This window comes from Schistocerca gregaria, chromosome 7 (assembly GCF_023897955.1).
Source record: "Schistocerca gregaria isolate iqSchGreg1 chromosome 7, iqSchGreg1.2, whole genome shotgun sequence".
NCBI classification, from domain to species: Eukaryota; Metazoa; Arthropoda; class Insecta; order Orthoptera; family Acrididae; genus Schistocerca; species Schistocerca gregaria.
In genome coordinates, this window is record NC_064926.1 from 212,147,995 (window position 1) to 212,153,994 (window position 6,000).

Consider the following 6,000-nt stretch of genomic DNA (forward strand, 5'->3'; position numbering starts at 1 on the left):
ACAGCTCTGAGGGATCTACGGTGAATTAATTGTGGATAGTATGCCACAACGAATACAGGTATGCATCAATGCAAGAGCAAGTGCTGCTGGGTATTGGAGGTACCGGTGTGTACAGTAATGTGGACCACCTCCTCTGAAGATCTCGCTGTATGGTGGTGCAACATGCAATGTGTTGTTTTCATGAGGGAGGATATGATGTATATGTTGATCCCCATTCCAGTTTTCTGTACAGCTTCTGTAACTCTCGGAACCGAGGTGACTTTTTGTATGTGTACTTTCCTGTAGTCTTTACAAAAAATTGTATATAAATTATCCTTTACCTCAGTGGTAATCAATCTCTTGGCACCTACATCAGAAACTTCCGAGGCCTGGGCTGTTTTCAAATAACACTCTGTAATATGTCAAATTAACTTCTTGGTCGAATTCATGCAACGAAAGGTGGGAATATTCACTTAAAATTTCCTGTAACAGTTTCCGCAGATTTGCATATGGTGTCTAAGGGATTTTTCGCCCCACCTCACTACTGTGCTCTCTCAGACTCATTGTGCTATCAAAGACCATTATTCTTCTATTATCGGTCTTGAACCATTCTTGAATAGAATTATTACATATTATTAATCTCTGTGTCTGTTGCTTATTCACGCCCACTAACTTATGCATGTTGTCTAGGCAGTGGTTAAAACAGACTTCTTAGCTCCATATTATGCAACTATATTCGCTTTGTATGAATAATATGTGATGCACGCCCATGACCATCTTGTACACACCTCTTTAAGGAGTTGAGCAGTCTGGCTAATGCTTCACAGTGTATTTCTTCCCTCAAGAAGTTTGTTGCAAATAATTCTCTACAGTTAAAAGTAAGAAAGATGTACATAATTACAATGCCAGAAGGAAAAATGACATCCATTACTTTACATTAATGTTGTTTTAAGACCAAAAGAGGAGCAGTTTGCTGCAACAAAAATCTCTTATGACTTACCCTGTGGTGTAAAATGTGAGACAGACTTCAAAGTAACTGAGAAAGTTTCTCCTTGACAACTTCTATTCAATAGAAGAATTTCTATTACCGTAATGTGTAAAACGGGGTGGGTAGGAGTTACTAACACAAGTCATACTTTCAGTTGGGCCGACAACACTGATTACGCCATTATTTTAAGGTCAGGAATATTTACGGATTTGTTTGTTTCCGTTTCCGATAGTTCCAAGTTGCTGAATTCATTGCGAACTGTCCAGATGTCTTGATCGTTCCATCTAATAGTACTAAAGTGCCATCTACCTATCTTTGGTAATAGATAATTTCGTTGAATAGCGGCAATTGGGAGCTGAAATTTTTCCTTTCAGAGTGTCAATATATATGTCGGCACTTGTACTGGCAATACAATCTCCCATCGCCACTCCATTCCATCAGCTTTTTGCTTGGAAAAAAAAAGTTGTTTGTTAGCTTTAGGAATTTAGGAGATTTATGACGTCATGTGATACAAATAACTAGCACAGCGTAATTAGTAAAAGTTCTTCCCATCCAAAATCACAAATATATGCCTTTTTCTAATCTATAATCAATACAACATTTAATCTGCCACTCGAACAGCTAACAATACAAAATGAGGTTACAATACTCCAATATATAACCCAACAAAATTTTTCTACCCGAATATTGTTCACAAACATTACGAAAAATGCACAAAATCTAATACCCAAACCATTCAAAAAGAATAGCAGAAAATAAAACTAAACAAAATTCAAATTACTCCCAGCCTCAGAACTTGGGATAAAATAAACCAAATACTATTCAAAACAATTATACAACTAGCATTCCGAACAAACAACCATCTGAAAACAAAAATTCTATGTAGCAAAACCAAAATCCAGATTTTTTTCCAATCCAGACATACACAAAATTTCGTATAACGAGTGCGCAGAATTCGAAATCTGTCAAACAAGAAGAAATTGAAGAATATACGAGAAATTGCGTCAGCAATCAACCAAGCTTTTACCAGCATCTCTAAAACCGAAACCACAACGCTGAACATATTGAAAATATGTTACAGTTTCAGCACAGAATATGGAAGGAACATACCATGGATATCTTGGAAGAATCACAAATATACACGCACTCAAAAATTTATCCAAGCGATATCCGCAAAGAACAAATCTATGTCAAACACAAAAATTATCTAGAAAATTGTATTGATTTTTGGAAAACGAAAACATATAAAAATCATATTAAATAGAAAACCAAAGATAGCCATCTATACAAACGATAACACAATTAAAATAATCGAGCGAGTTGGCGCAGTAGTTACCACACTGGGCTCGCATTCGGGAGGACGACGATTCAAAACCGCGTCCGGCCATCCTGATTTAGATTTTTAGTGATTTCCGTAAATTGCTTCAGGCTAATGTCAGGATGGTTCCATTGAAAGGGCACGCCGACTTCTTTCCTCGTCCTTCCCTAATCCGATGGGAACTATGACCTCGCTGTTTGGTCCCCTCTCCCACATTAAGCACACAACCAATAATTAAGACAGCAATGAAACGCGACTATTTTCACTAACTAACAAACACTGCACTGTAAACATAAAGCATCATTGAGAACAAACTGTCACTCCAACTGTCCACAGTATTACTTGGAAACGTGCTATACAAATAAAACCTACGTGGTGATAGCGATGTAGTAACAAGCAGACAGTCGACAGTTTAGTCACTGATGCAATACGGGAATTTATTCCATTTTGATATAAGCGTGTAACCAAACTGACCGTTTGTACAACTTTTGTAAAAGAAGATGTACACACCAGAAGGGCGCTGTAGCCGAAGCATACTTGTGGTAAAGGAGGAGAATTACTCATGAAACCATTTGCCGATTACCTTAATTTTTCACTACTAAATATCTCGCATCTCTATGTCTTTCTTCTCTTTGTAAACGAAATAAAAGAAAATTAAAAACTTCGAATTTTCCTAATGTAACTATATGTACAAATTAATTTGCGATGCTAATGTGCAATGACACGTTCCATGTTATTACGCTCTGTCATTCAAAATGATCCATGGAAAATTAAATAACTAACTTACTATCCACTAGTAACAACAGCAGCCAAACGTATTCATACTTCATTGCGTTCCATCGTAACACAGGAAGGCGTCTATTTTGATGTACGTGTTATAAGAGCTCACTGACCTCTCTGTGACTCAAATAAGGTGGACCCTTTACATCATTAGACTCTCGGAAAAAAAGTGTAATACTATAAGTAAACAAAGAAATCTTAATACAGCACACACTACCTGCCCCAATTAAATCAAGGACCCAATGAACAACCACAATTTGCTGCCAGATGTGGGAAGCAGATAGAACCAAGGAAAAAAAGTTGGAATCGACTGACAGAGTTAAAATTACAACAATGTTCCTTTACTGATAACACTGAAACTATGGTATGATTTACAGAGAGCTATACTCACCGACTTCATGAAAATATTAGTCCCAAAAATGAAGATAATGAAAAATGAATAGGAAATTAAAATTTTCAACAGCTGGGAGAAGTAAAGGTGTGAGGATTGGGCGTGAGTCATGCTTCGATAGCTCAGTTGATACAGCACTTGCTCGTGAAAGGCGAAGGTCCTGAGTTCGAGTCTCGGTCCGGCACACAGTTATAATTTGCCAGGAAGTTTCAGTTACCGTAAAGATAATAAATAGGAACGAAACTTCCCTTGGCAGGAGCCCAGTCAGAAAAGTGCTAACTTATAGGCCTTCGTACTGGGGCTCAGTCCATTAGTAAAGAAGCGTATAAAGAAAGTCACAGTTACCATAAATGGCTCTGAGCACTATGGGACTTAACATCTGAGGTCATCAGTCACCTAGAACTTAGAACTACTTAAACCTAACTAACCTAAGGACATCACACACATCCATGCCCGAGGCAGGATTCGAACCTACGACCGTAGCGGTCGCGTGGTTCCCGACTGTAGCACCTAGAACCGCTCGGCCATTCCGGCCGGCATAGTTATCATGAAACAACACTGTTAACAAGAGGAAACTACAAATTCTTGGCTTGGACCACTCTAACTAGCTAACCACCCATTAAGAACGTGCCGTGCAGCAAGGCTACAGTTATAGAACAAGTATAGAACAACATGAAAAAAATCCGCTAGATTCGCAGAAGGTTAAAGAAAATCTTAGAACAGCCCATTAACAATGTACACTCATGTAAAGTCTGTTGGTAGATAAAATCAGAGGACACGAAGTATGGCCATACCAGTTGTGATCGTTGCTTAGTGTAGATACTGCTTCTCTCATTCCTTTCCTAGTTCTGAAACCAGATCAGTAAGCGATTAAGATCCTCTATCCACTCTCTTTTCTTTTTAAAGCTCTCTTTAATTCTTGACAGGGAAGATAATGAGCGCTACATTGGCAATGTGTGGCTAACTTGAGAATTTAGGTCTGACAGGAAGTGCATCAGAGCAGCCGCGGCAGCTATGACGACCTCTATGCCTAGATATCGCAACTGCTTAGTAAACAGGAGACCCAAATTCGAACCCCACTCAAGCACAAATTTTCAGCTTTCCCCCTCGATTGAAATCATCGCGCACTCGCAGCCAGTGTCTGTAGTTCCTTTGTGTAGTAATATATTTGATGCATGTTACAGAAATGCTAGTGTTCAATAGTTTGTACAGTCCTTTGCGGTTGTCCTCTTAGTGATCCAAGAGGTATACCATTTGTAAAGTCAGGCGGTATCATATGCTGTTGATAACATTTATATACAACAGTAATTAATTTAGTTTTCATGTTGTTACAACTGTTTCGTAGGAGTTGTGCAAGGATGTCATCGACACCCAGTGCTTCATTTACTTTCAACCTATTTAGTGCTAGGAAAAACTCCTGTTTTCGGCTGTATTGTACTGTTATCATGAATAAGTTTTTCATCTCCAATATACTAAATCCAGTAACATAAAAATGACGGAAAATGGAAAAGACAAATAGTCGAGAAAGGTATTTCTAGTATTAGAAACTGATTTTCAGTGTTTGTTCGGGGACGTAACGACGGAATACACTATGTATCTTTTTTGTAAACATTCGTCACGTTAATAAATGCTATTTTAATCTTTAAGATTGCACTAGACTCGGTTTCGTTTCCAGTTTGTTTTACCAGTAGTTTATGTCAACTGTAATATACAGAAGTATGGAAAAGTTTGCTGGTGAAACGTTCGCCGATATGCACAGTGTGTACTCAGTGGGAGAATGGCACTGTAATGAAATACAGAACTATTCCTGCAGCGACGGCAAATACATCAAATTACTTTTGCATACATGTCAGAATTGTTACATTAATCTGTTTTTTGAACTGTACATTTTCATGACTGTCTATTGCAAGCCATTTAATACCAGTAAACTGAGAGTGATAAGGACTAACCTTAATCCGAAATGCTTGTCAACACAGTTGACAATAAATTACACAAATGTTAAGAAGAATACTAATAACAATACCTCTAAACTACTGAAATCAAAATGTCGAATCTTGTGGTTTAAGACAGACGTTGAACTGCAGTACAGAAACAAAGACACGTAATGGAAGTAAATTTATGGCTTGCATTTGCTGCATCATAATTTCTTCAGCCTCGAGCGTTTTTATGTACTAGAGCTTATTGATAACAGCACTGAGAAAGAAGATAAAACAGTATCTATTAAAAAACTTAAAGCTCGGGAAAAATGGAAGCTTCACTTCCAGTTAACACAAGTTTCACTATCATCAGTTTTTCCTTTAGTGCACTCACCCTCATAAAGAAGGGCCTAAAGCACAATGCTGAAAAGGACCTTAATGGTAGCAATCTAAAGAACATCACAGGACCTACAAAGCTTGCAGCCAAGCGAAATGCTAGAGAAAGTTATGCTTTAGACTTCACAGGCCTTAAAACAGTCAGAAGGTACTTCAAAGCTACCACTCTCTTAGAAACCGTGAATGAAGACTACGATGTAGGAGTTGCAGATTTCTTGAATGTACACCTTTA